Source organism: Oratosquilla oratoria, chromosome 12 (assembly GCF_046742065.1).
Source record: "Oratosquilla oratoria isolate Oo_2021 chromosome 12, ASM4674206v1, whole genome shotgun sequence".
Taxonomy (NCBI): domain Eukaryota; kingdom Metazoa; phylum Arthropoda; class Malacostraca; order Stomatopoda; family Squillidae; genus Oratosquilla; species Oratosquilla oratoria.
The window spans coordinates 28,410,237-28,424,662 of record NC_134788.1 but is presented as its reverse complement, the minus strand read 5'-3'; positions in this window follow the sequence as shown (position 1 = coordinate 28,424,662).

The following is a 14,426-nucleotide window of genomic DNA, read 5'->3' as shown; positions in this document are numbered from 1 at the left end:
TTACAAAATTAATATTCAATTTTCTATTGCTATATTCCTCCCATGGTCTAAACTAAAGATTTACCGTACATTCAAATTGTACTGAATTCAGGTCAACTTAGCCCATCTACTGGAGTAAGTCAGCCCACCATGGTTAAGTTACGTAGGTTAGGTTGGGTTAGACTAAACGACTTTATTATACCATAATACTTTAATTTCTTCAACCTACACATCTGTGTAAACAAAAAATGGCATCTCAAGCAGCCTATGTGCCGAGTTGCCGATAGACCAAGTTGGCTGGTAAATTATCACTTCTCTTTCCTATCACGCATATAAAGATACTACACAACGTTAAGAAAAGAAACTACACTAATTTCGCTTTAGAATAATTGTGTAAGGCTTACAGTAAGCACCAAAACAAAGTATACTGCGCCAAAACTGGCAAAAACAAAAAGTATGGTCAAAAAAGTATTTATGCATATGATAATACTAAACTTAAATCATTAAGGATAAAATTAAGCATTTACAAGCACAATTTTTAAGCTCGCACCAAATTACCCGTGCCACATAACCTTGGTGATTATTTCCAACTTCATCTAATGTGTTTACAAATGTCAGTTTGCGACAAACAGATGAGCTACAAGAAGCGGAACTTAGAAAGATCAACGATAAAATATGGACAAAAATATAAGAGCATAAGAATGAAGGAGATTGCAAGAGACAATAAAGTCTACGCTAGGTAGTTCCATGTCTATTACTACTTGTCATCCCCATCCATAAATTTGTCTGTTTCTCAATCGCCAAATCTATTCCATTCGTTGACCACCCTATTATCAAACCATATTTTGCCTATTTCCTTCTTAACCCATTCAACTCCGATGACAAGATGTCTTGTCATTTGGTCAAATAAAACAAAAAATCATAAAACACCAAAATGTTTGATCAAACACCAGAAAAATATGACGTCAGTCCTCGCTGCGAGCGAAGCGAGGACTGACGTCATATTTTTCTGGTGTTTGATCAAACATTTTGGTGTTTTATGATTTTTTGTTTTATTTGACCAAATGACAAGACATCTTGTCATCGGAGTTGAATGGGTTAAATCTAAATACATTACTACGAGTCAAACCACTTTCCATTTCTGATTCTATAACAAGTTCTACTACTCTCGTAAAAACTCTTGACTGCTCGACAAATTTCCTCCTATCCCATCCATCTTACTATCTACCATGTCATAAGCCTTTTCCAAATTCCATAAAAGCAAAAAAGGAAAACATCCTTACCTTTTCCTAAAGCTTTCTCACACATCTGTCTCACCACAAAAACCTGATCCATGCAACCCCTATCTGTCCTAAACCCACACTGTTCCTCACCAATTACTCCCTCTCCTCCTCTCCTAATCTTTTCAATAAAAACTTTCCCATAAGCCTTCCCAACTACACTTAACAAACTGATCCCTCTGAAACTACTACACTCACACTTGTCCCCTTTCCCTTGCAAAGTGAAACTATACAGGCACTCCTCCAGTCCTCTGGCACTCTACCCTCTCTTAAACAAACATTAAATAACCTCACCAGCCAGTCCACCATCACTGTGCCTCCTTTATTTTAAATATTCTGTATAACATCCATCCAACCCAGGTGCCTTATCTGCTCTCATCACCTTAACAGCTGCTTTCATTTCATCTTTCCTTTTTTTTCCTCCATTTTCCTCACTCATCACTGTCATCCTCTTAGCGTTTCCCACTACAAATACCTTTCCCCCTATCCTCCCTCGCATTTAGCAACTCCCTTAAAATAATCTGCCCACCTTCCTCTTATTGCAATCTCTTCCATTATCATCTCTCCATCTGCACCTCTTACTTTTCTTCTTTACTTGATTCATCTCTTCTTCCTCTCTTAATATCTTTCCAAAACATCTTATTATTACTTTCAAGTTTTTCTTTCATAATCTTACCCCCGTTTCACATCTGTCTACTCTTTGCCTCCTTTGCTTTATGCTTTACTTCTCTTTTCTTTTCTTTGTACCTCAGAGAACACATTGAAGGGCATAATTCAATTCGTGATTCACAGCATGGTTTCTCTAAGGGTAAGTCATGTGTGACTAATCTTCTATCCTTTTACACTAAAGTATATAAGGCGTCAGATAACAATGAAAATTACGATGTTATTTACCTTGACTTTAGCAAAGCGTTCGACAAGGTGCCACACCAGAGACTACTAAATAAAATCAAAGTCCATGGCATAGGAGGAAAAGTGTTAGAATGGATTAGAGCTTGGATTGGTAACAGAAAACAGCGGGTCACCATAAATGGAATAAAATCTAGGTGGGGCAATGTTACTAGCGGGGTCCCCCAGGGCTCGGTTTTGGGTCCCTTATTGTTCATTATGTACATAAACGACTTAGTCGATGGGATAAATAGTGATGTTAGTAAGTTTGCGGAGGACACTAAAATAGGACACCTAATTAGGTTAGGAGACGACGCAGAGATTCTGCAGGATAATCTTAATAAATTGTTAACAAGGTTGGTGAAATGAGAGATGAATTTCAACATCTCTAAGTGTAGCGTGTTAAACGTAGGCCTACACAACCCCGAAAATAGATACATCTTAATTGATACGTTTTTAGACAAATCTGAGTGCGAGAGAGACTTGGGAGCTCTGGTGAGTCCGGACCTTAAAACCAGGAAGCAGTGCATTAGCGCCAGAAATATGTACATAAACGACTTAGTCGATGGGATAAATAGTGATGTTAGTAAGTTTGCGGACAACACTAAAATAGGACGCCTAATTAGGTCAGGAGACGACGCAGAGATTCTGCAGGATGATCTTAATCCATTGTTCACATGGTCGGTGAAATGACAGATGAACTTCAATATCTCTAAGTGTAGCGTGTTAAACGTAGGGCTACACAACCCCGAAAATAGATACATCTTAGATAATACGTTTTTAGAAAAATCTGAGTGCGAGAGGGACTTGGGAGTTCTGGTGAGTCCGGACCTTAAAACCAGGAAGCAGTGCATTAGCGCCAGAAATAAAGCAAACAGAGCATTAGGCTTCATTGCTAGGACGGTAACGAATAGAAGTGCAGAGGTAATTATTAAACTCTAGAGATAGGTAGACCCATCCTTGACAATGCGGTACAGTTTTGGTCTCCGTCCTACAGAGTGGACATAAATTCACTAGAATCAGTACAGAGAAGAATGACCAAAATGATACATCGACTCGAAAATTTGCCTTACGAACAGAGGCTTAGGCACCTAAACTTACACTCTCTGGTAAGACGCAAAGTGCGGGGTGATCTAATAGAGGTGTTCAAGTGGATCAAATGTTATAACAAAGGTGAAGCAAACAAGGTCATCATAATAAAACAACAGGGCAGGACTCGCAGTAATGGGTATAAACTGGGCAAATTTAGATTTAAGAAGGAAATAGGCAAGAATTAGTTTACTAATAGGGTGGTCGATGAATGGAATAAACTTAGAAACCATGTAGTAAGCTCTGAAACTATCATTTGTTTTAAAAAACTATTAGACAACTTTATGGATGGGGACAACAGGTGGTGATGGATTCGGAGCTGCCTAGTGTAGGCCTTATGGCCTTTTGCAGTCTCCTTTATTCTTATGTTTGTGTTCTGACCTAACCTAACCTAATCCAACCCAACCTAACCTAACCTAACCTAATCTAACAAACCTAACCTAACCAGACCTAAACCTAACCTAACCTAAACTAACCTAGCCTAACCTAACCTAACCCAAACCAACCTAACTTAACCTAAACCAACCTAACCTAACCTAACCTAGCCCAACCTAACCTAACCCCACCTAACCAAACCAAACCTAACCTAACCCAACCTAACCTAGCCTAGCCTAACCTAACCTTACCCACCAACCTAACCTAACCAAACCTAACCTAACCTAACGTAACCATAACCTAACCTAACCAAACCTAACCTAACCATAACCTAACCTAACCTAGCCTTAACCTAACCTAATCTAACCTAACCAACCTAATCTAAGCCTAACCTAACCCAACCCAACCTAACCTAACCTATCCTAGCCTAACTAACCTAACCGAATTAAACCTAGCCTAACCTAGCCTAACCTAACACTAACTTCATCTAATCAACCTAACCTAACCTAGCCTAGCCTAACCTAACCAAACCAAATCTACCCTAACATAAAACCTAACCTAACTCAAACTAACCTAACCTAACCCAACCTAACCTAACATAACCAGCCTAACCTAGCCTAACCTAACCCCCTAACCTAACCTAACCAAACCTAACCTAACCTAACCAAATATAACCTAACAAACCCTAACCTGACCTAACCTAACTTAACCTAACCTAACCTAACTCAACCTAACCTAACCTAAAACCTAGCCTAACCTAACCTAGCCTAGCCAATTCTAACCTAACCCAACCAAAACTAACCTAACCTAACCTAAAACCTACCCTAGCCTAACCTAACCCAACCTATCCCAACCTAACCAATCCTAACCCAACCTAACCTAGCCTAACCTAGCCTAGCCTAGCCTAACCTAACTTAACCTAACCCCTAACCTAACCAAACCTAACCTAACATAACCTAACCAAACCTAACATAACCTAAACTAAAATCTAACGTAACTTAACCTAACCAATCCTAACCTAATCTAACCTAACCAATCCTGACCTAACCTAACCTAAACTAATCACTTAACCTAACCTAACTTAACCTAGTCTACCCTAACCTAACCTAACCTAAAACAAAACAAACCTAACCTAACCTAGCTTAACAAACCTAACCTAACCGAACCCAACAAAAACTAATCTAACCAAACCTAACCTAACCTAACTGTAACCTAACCTAACCTAACCTAATCCAACCTCCTGAGCCAACCTAACCTAACCTAACCTAAACTACAAACTTAACCTAACCTTACCTAACCCACCAACCTAACCTAACCAAACCTAACTTAACCAAACCTAAACTTACAAACCTAACCTAACCAAACCTAATCTAACCAAACCTAAAACCTAACCTAACCCAACCTAAGCAATCCTAACCTAACCTAACCTAAGCAATCATAACCTAACCTAACCTAAGCAATCCTAACCTAACCTAGCCTAACCTAACCACTTAAAACTAACCTAACCTAAAACAAAACAAGCCTAACCCAACCTAACCTAACAAAACAAGTCTTACCGAACCTAACCAAACCTAACTTAACCTAATAAAAATAACCTAACCTAACCAAAACTAACCTAAAAACTAACAAACCTAACTTAAAGAACCTAACCCAACCTAACCTAACCCAACCCAACCTAACCCAACCTAACCTCCCCTAACCTAACCCTAATCTAAACAAACCTAACCTAAACTAACACCTTACCTAACATAAAAAATAAAAACAAAACAAAACAAAACCTAATCTAACCTAAAAAAAAAAACTAGCCTAACCTAACCCAACCTAACCAAACCTAACAAAAGCTGACCCAACCTAACCAACCTAACCTAGCTCAACCTAACCTAACCCAACCTAACCTAACCCAACCTAACCTAACCTAACCTACCTAATCAACCCTAACTTAACCTAACCTAAAACAAACAAAACCAAACTTAACCTAACCTAACCAAACCTAACCTAACCAAACCTAATCAATCAACCCTAACCTATAACTAAAAAAAACTAACCCAACCTAACCTAACCTAACCTAACCAAACCTAACCATCAAAACCTAACCTAACCTAACCCACCTAACCTAACTAAACCAAACCTAACCAAACCTAAACTAACCATAACCTAGACTAACCAAGCTTAACATTAAAAAAAACTAACCAAACCAAGCATAAAGCAATAGAATCAAGCAAAACCATACTCAAGAACAAATGTTTAGTATCACTAAGGATCAAGTGGTAAATAATTACCCAATCATATTCTTACTAACGTAAGGGGACACAGCACCCTTAGACTTGTGCATTCACTAATTAATAGTTCTATGATCAACCTCAACTAAGATAATTCACATGACTCCATATATGAGAAAAGAGCAGGAAAATTATGAGTCAAGAAATTATAGTAATCTTAATTTGCCAGAAATATCCTCCCACAGTTTTAATTGCATGTTAGGCAAATTGCCGAATAAAGAATATCTGAACATATTATTGGCGTGTTGGGAAGTGTGGGGTTCCCCGTAATTGCAATTCATCCTGGTATGAAACTTATTAAGAAATTATTGTACAGGTAAACGACTTGGGTCTTAGTTCCTAGCCGGTAGCAACCATAACCATCGTTTTCTCTCTTTTTTGTCTTCCTTTTTATGGTATGTGGGAGTACAAAGTAATATGACAAACCTTTACCTACTTGGTGATTAGAGGAGAAATTCGTCGTAATCTACCGTCACTCCCACTTTATATGTTTGATATTATCAGAACAGTTTGGCTATATTCAAGGGAGTGCTCATTGTGGTCATACGTGGTTTTGAAAGTATCCATTTTCTGTACAATATTGTCAAAGAAAATAGAAAAAACAGCAATTTTTAAGCATAGACTATATAATTACTTTCCTGAATGAGTTGAAGGTAGTGTTAACCAGATTTGTAAGTGACAAGTTGAAACAGAGAAGGAATATCCAAGCTAGTTGAAGGTAGAGGATAGGAAGAAGTAAAAATGCAAGCAGAAATAAAAAATAGACATTTCAATGCGTATTCAGCAAGGAATAAGAAAGAGGGAGATGGAAAATCTTAATAAAGATGTCTTAATCTTTACAAAAGTGAATAAAGTTTTCGGGTATTCATAAATTAAGAACCAGATAGTATTTATAAAGAAGGAGTGGAAAAGTATGTTCCAAGACAAAAACAAGAAATGTTGGGAGTTAAAAGACAAAAGGACAAAATGGAAGAAAGACAAAAGACCTGAAAAATGGAAAATATATACTAGTTATAGAAATGAATATGTACAAGTGGCAAAGAAGAAAAGAGAAAATACGAAAAAGATGTCATAGAAAAATGTAAAGATCAACCAAAACTATTTTATAGGTTTGTAAACAACAAACTGAAAAACAAACAAGAAGTAGAGGAACTACAGCAAGAAGGAGTTGAATGCACGGAGGAAATATAAATTTTCCGTTTTTCTTCTGCTGTTGTTTCCTCCTTGTGCATCCATTCCCAGTCTGCTTTTTGAAAGAATTATTTTATTCTATCATTTTTTTTCCATATATCAATCTTCCTTTTCTATATTATTCGTTTTTTTCCCATGCATTTTTCCTCATTTAGTTCCAGTTCAACCAATATCATATGTGGTCTCTTTTACTTAGTGATGTCTTATATTCAATCTTGTCCACTATTTCGGGTTCTGATGTGCTTATCAGGTCTAGTCTCGATGGTTCTTCCCCATTTATATGCCTAGCATTCTCTTGAATCTATTGCGTCATTGTATGTTCTATAATCATATCAAGTAATACATTTCCCCATAGGTCGTCTCCACCCTTCACTGTCATCTCTTCTCAGCAGATTTCTTTACAGTTAAAGTCACCCATTATAAATATTCTTCCTCCATCTTCCATTATCTTATTTAGTGTTATCCTTGTGTCTTCTAAAATATTTTTGTATTCCCTCTCTTCTCATGAAGCCGTCGTAGGAGGCATATAATTTACCACAAACTTCCTGCTCTTCCCATCCCTGTTCGCCACTTCTATCATAATCATTTCTATTTTTTCCATATGCGACATTCCTCACATTTATATCCTTCTTAGTCAGGAACATAACTCCACCCCTTTTTTTTTTTTTTTTTCTTTTTTTTTTTTTTAACCTCTGTTTCTAATCCAATAATTATATGCACCATGTCCTACACTGTTGGGTGATAGTGGACCTTTCAATTTTGACTCTACAATTCCCATTTTGTCCGAATATTTTTTCCCTCAGATAATCATTCAATTCATTCAAGCCTGTTATTAGGCCAACTGTATTTGTATAAGACACTTAATTTTCTACCATCCTGTTTTCTGTTTTCCTTCCGTTTTTCTCTGCTATGAACCATTTCCTCACCTTCATATCCACTACTCTCCAATAGAATTTCTCTTTATCTAACTCTGTTCTGTTCTTGTTTTTTCCTTAGCTTCCAGTCTTTTTGCTTTCTCATCCTCTCTTTCCTCTTTATTAATCTCTCTTTTTATCCATACCTGTTTATATTGATCACTTTTTGCTAGTTTCCCTGTCTTTGCTAAGATATTCTCTGCTGTCGTTTGTGACCTGTATTTAACCTTAATTAGTCTAGTCTTATCTGTATTATATTTCCCCATTCTATATATTTCTTCTATTTCTTTCCCTGTTCCTGGTTCATCTTCAACTACTTCTAATACCTTATTTAATTTTTCCTTCTCCTCCTTTACTCTTGTAAGTCCTATTTGAATTATGCTTCTCTTCCATCCCTAATACAATTATACATTTATTTTTATCCGCTAAGTCTCCTACTATATTTTCCTTCTCCCTCATCACTTTAATAACTGTGTCATTAGTTTGTTCGTTCATATGTTGTTTCACTATATATATAATTTCAATTTTATTGTTCTCTTGTGCTTTTTTCCAGCCACTTACCTCTTTTGCTATGGACTCCTTATTTTCTTTATTATTCCTCTTTAATTCCTCATTCTCACCCTTTACTTCTCTTAACAGTCTTTTTAATTCTTCTGTTTCTTTAGTTAGGTTTTGATTCTCCTTTAGTTCTTCCAGTTTATCAACTCTTTGTGTAACTAGTGTTATTGGTTAAACCTAACCTCCCATGCTTCGTTCATATATATATATATATATATATATATATATATATATATATATCTATATATATATATATATATATATATATATATATATATTATATATGTATATATATACATATATGTATATATATACATATACATATATATATATATGCATATATATATATATATATATATATATATGAATATATATATATATATATATATATATATTATAGTTTCTCCTCTAGATTTACTAGTCGGGGGAGGTTGTCATCTCCCTCATTAAATACATAAAAAGCAGTTATCTTCTCTTTCCGCTGAGCTGCTATCATCTATATTTCTATTTTTTATACCTCTGCTCCCCTGTTCTACCTCGTCTTTTGTTGACACTCCTTCTGACGCCCCTTCCTCATTTCCTTCCATGTTCCTCAATAATATCTCCCCTTCTCCTTTTTCTTCACCTGCCCACTACACCACGAGCTTTCCCCTTCCCTACTAACACAACACAGGCACTCCCTCGTCGCTGTAACCCACGAAAATTGTGTTTCTTTCCGGAGTTCCAATCTTCGCTGTTAGTCCGACGTGTGTGTGTGTGTGTGTGTGTGTGTGTGTGTGTGTGTGTGTGTGTGTGTGTGTGTGTGTGTGTGTGTGTGTGTGTGTGTGTGTGTGTGTGTGTGTGTGTGTGTGTGTGTGTGTGTGTGTGTGTGTGTGTGTGTGTGTGTGTGTGTGTGTGTGTGTGTATAGCCTATATATTGTCGGGAATAAATCCCGACAGAGACATTTTTTAGAGTAAATAATCTATTATTACGAATTAATATAGACATCTTTGGTTCCGAGCTCAATTTAGTGAAGTGATAATTATAGAATTAGGGTTAAGATTTGAAATACAGCAATTAAGCATATTAAGCTGTATAAAATCTGTATTATAGAATTTTTAGTATACTTTTTTCCGTTTAGATAAAGTAGCCTATTATTTCTGTTTATATATACGAAAATATTATGTTAACCATTATGTACGAGACTCGATTCTATAGGACTAAGCATGGTTGACTACCCTCTCCAGGAATGCTGAGTGACCCATATATAATTTTCTTTATTAAACTTTTTTTTACCACCAGATGACGTCTTGAGTATTGGTTCTGGTGTATCATCCATCTTTAATTCCCGTTTATATGTATCGTGCAACATTTTCACTTTGGGTAAGGTGACGCTGTACCTCCCATTGACCTTTGGCAACGAGAGGTCAGAGGTCACTCGTCGTTCGGCACGACGTCGAACCCCTTTTATACTTAGTCCGAGACATTATTTGAAACTGACCAGAAGTGTTAGTGATTTGTGATTGGGGAGTGACATGAAATTTTACCCTAATCACAGACTTCATATAAACCCGATAGTGTGAAGTGTAAATGCGACAAAGTGCGTGCTACACCAAAATGAGGAGACACGTTCTATGAAAGAACCCATCTCCCCTCAGCACGTACCTTCGTCCTTCCCTCCATTCCCATACCTATCCCCGACGCAAACATCACCACCATCAGAACAAAGACGAAGAGAATCCCCAAGTGGCCCCTAGGCCACGGTAAGTTATGATACGATGTTCTACTGGAATATCCAAACAAAACAGAAAAGATGAAATGATTCATGATGCTTTGTGAGGCCACTGTACTTTTCAGGGTCCGATGAGTCCCTGCCGATCACAGGTATGTAGTTTCGTGCTTCCAATGTGAACGTTGTAATTCACAAGAGTACCCCAGAATCAACTCGGTGGGGTGGTCACCTAGATTAAACTTACACCGTCAGCATTCCGTATTAAAAGGAAAGGGAAATTTGTCGGAAGTCATAATAGTCTTCACACACACACACACACACACACACACACACACACACATATATATATATATATATGTATATACATATGTATATATATATATATATATATATATATGTATATACAGTATATGTATATATATATATATATATATATATATATATATATATATATATATATATATATATTTATATATATACTCATACACACTACTAGACGAGGGAGTAGTGTGGCAACAAAACAAGAATTTAAGAGCTAATTAGATATGGCAAGATACAGAGACGGGACACCACGAGCGTAGCTCCCCTTCCCGTAAGATACAACTAGGTACAACTAGGTAAACATACACACACACAACCTCGTGGCGCAGTGGTTAGAGTTCCCGCCTGCCACTACTGCGGTCCGGACTCGAATCCCGCCCAGAGCTGAAATAATTCCAGTGTCGCTGCGCTGCAGGTTGTTACTCCAACTCACGTGGGCGGGGAGTTAAGGGGTGTGTATGCGTGCAAGCTCACAGTATTGCCCATGGATCGGTCATACGAGCTCTGAGCTCTCATCCGGGAGGTTACTAACTGTCGATCACGAGCCCTCGGGACCTGAGGGGTGCCGGATTTTTTAGAATTCCGAATTTTTTAAGGTTATATGTGTTGTATATATTCAACAGAAAATTACCATCTGTGCAATCCTTTATAAGAAAAAATAAACACTATGTGAGAAGCAAATTAAGTTTTATTGTTTACCAACTAAATAAAATGCAGAACAAGTAGTTCTACAGAATTCTAATTCAATTTCAATTCAACTAGATAAAACAGATCCTCAAATTTTAAATTAAAAAAAGTCCTAAGAATTTTAATTCTGCTAAATAAAATACTACTGCTTCTTCAGAATTTTAATCGTTACTTGTAGAGTACTATAGAATATAGATAGCAGATGGGCTGTCAGGCTCCTCTTCTTCATCAACATCTTCAGCAACAGGAATAGGATCATCTTCTTCATCACTGAAAGTGACATCCTCAGCAACAGAAACAGCTTCAACCGTTGATAGTGGTGACAGCACATCTGGCTGTCTTGAGGTTGATGGCAGTGGATTGATGGCAGTGTCCACAATTGATAATTATCAATTGTGGACACTGCTGATGATGCTTCCTGCTTCCTTGCTATATTCTTGAATGTATCGCGCAGTACCTGTTTCTTCATAAACCTGGGTCTTTCTCTAATAAGTTTATCTTGGAGCAAGTAAACATTTATGATTTCTTGTCCACTTACAAAACATCGTTGCTCTAGTCCATCCAGTAATAAATCTGTCAATGGAGATTCTTTCTTTCACATCTTCCTCATTTTCGTCAATGTTTTCATTTTTCTTCTTTGCTGAATCCATGACGGGGCTATGCAACAGCAAATAAGTGCTAAAATGAGAAGAAATGAGCAGGACTACCTGTTAGCATGTGCAAGCAAGCTCCTAAAGCTGATACTAGAGTACAGCGCCATCAAAATATAAACGGCACCTCCAGAAAACAGTGGTGCGCCAACACGGGGTATTTGAGAATCCGCTTCCCAAATTTATGCCGGAATACTGAAGGATCTGGATTTTCGGTTGCCGGACTTTTTAATGTCAACCTGGATATATATATATATACATACATACATATATACATATACACGAAGAGCTTTTTCCCCATCTTTTAAGGGAGTTAACTAAGTCTAACTCACGCACCTACACCCACCCATTTCACTTCCCTCCACCAAACCTTCCCCCCTCTCATCTTAGCTCCTCATGGATGATGGACCATCCCTGTATCTCGCCCACTGCCTCACTGGGTCAGAAGCAATGTAGCAAAACACAGTACATCCACAGTAAGCCCACTCCACTTAATCGGCAAACCCCCATCTATCCCTTCATGCAGAAAAAGGAAAGGGAAGAAAATACCTTTGGGCTGCGTCATTCACACATAAGCACCCTCCCGCCCCTCCCTTTCCTGCATAAAAGCATCATCTATACCCAGTCACTCTCCACTTATCCCTATTTCCTTCCTTCTCCATCCCTTGCTCAACAGGCATTCCCCTCCTGCTCAACGCCCCTTTTACCCCATCCATCCATCTCATCCTCAGTTGTCCCCTCAAGTTCACACCCTCCACCTCTGCCTTCCACACCTCTTTTTACCAACCTTTTATCACTCATTCTTTCCATGTGTCCAAACCATTCCAATACTCTTTAATCAGTCTGATCTGCCATACCCTTTTCCACTCCCATTCTCCTCCTCACCACCTCGTTTCTCACTCTATCTAACCTTACAAACCGCACCATACCTCTCAGACATTTCATCTCAAACACTCCCTGCCTCTCTTAAATTCCAATTTTCTGCCCCCATACAACACTGTCGGCACAATCACCTCTTCATACAATCTCCTCTCTCCATACATTCCCAGTTGCCTATTTCTCATAACACTTATTAACCCACCCACCCCAAGACATTTACTTGATTCCCAATCTACATTTTACCTACACTTCCACTCCTCTATTTCCTGTCACATGCAACCCCAGAAAGAGGGGTAGAAAACGGTGTATCAGGAATTTCTAAAATTCCAAAGGGAGCTGAAGCCAGAAAGACCACATATATAGGGTGGGTCAGAACCGATTGAGCAGTTTTGAGGAGATGTAAAAAAGTAATGGAGGTACATAGAGAATAAAGTTTATCATTCTCGAGGTTAGCATAACATACCATTTAGAATTGTTATTTTCTGGAAATAATGTCAACAAGATGTATGGGCCTATCACGCCAAATTGTGAGATGGCACACCACACCGTAAGTTTAGGGGAATGTAGCGGTCTTTCCTGGATAATTTGGGGGTTATTTTCAGCCCAGTAACGGAAATTTTGCTTATTTACAGCCCCACAGAGGTGAAAATGTGCCTCATCACTACTGAAGAACGCTGCCTCGGGAGCAATCTGTTCAAGCATGTTCTCACACAGATTTTAGCGGTTGTCAAAGTCTGCTTGGTTCAATTCTTGAGCCATCATCATTTTGTAGGGATGGGAATTCAAATCCATGTGCAGAATCCTCCTCAAACTGCGTGAGGAGATTCCCAAAGCAACGGCATGCCTTCGTGCAGAACGTCTTGGCGACTGGATGATTGCTGCTCTCACCCTCTCGACATTTTCTGGTGTTCTGATGGACCTGCGTCGGCCATGTGTACCTCTTCTTAGTGTGCTATCAGTTGCCCCCAACTGTCTAACCCAGGACCGAATTGTGTTCGCCTGAGGAACAGCATTGTTGCGTGGAATATTGAACCGTCGCCGAAAAGCTCTTTGCGTTGCAGTCACATATTGATTGTTCTCAAAATATGCGCGCACAGCAAAGCCATGATGTGCTCCCATCCACACCATGTCGGCTACTGATATGGAGATGTCTGAGGAGCGGAACAAAACCACCCGCACCCCCCTCCCCTCCCCTCCCCCCAAGCACTGACTCCTCTAAACTGTTCAATCGATTCTGCCCCACCCTGTAGAACTCAAACGGTTATCGGACACCAGATGGGCATGCTAACACTCAGCCTGCCAATCTGTTAAGAGGACCTTGCCTACCATCGTTGCAACCCTAAAACATTTAATGGAAGGGGGAAATGTGGACAGGGCCAGTGGAGCAAGGTCACTGCCCTTCTAGATCACCATTTTGTGACGAATCTGGTGTTCATGGAGAGTTTGCTGCATTTGACGAAAACCTTGTCAGATCAACTCCAGTCCCCCGATCTCCAGCTTGCCTCAGCAATTGATTTGGTTCAAGCAGTGATGTCTAGTCTCACAGAGATGAGAAACGAAGAGAACTGGGAGCAACCACGAAATCATGCTGAAGAATTGTGCCAGACTGTAGGGATTCGCAGAC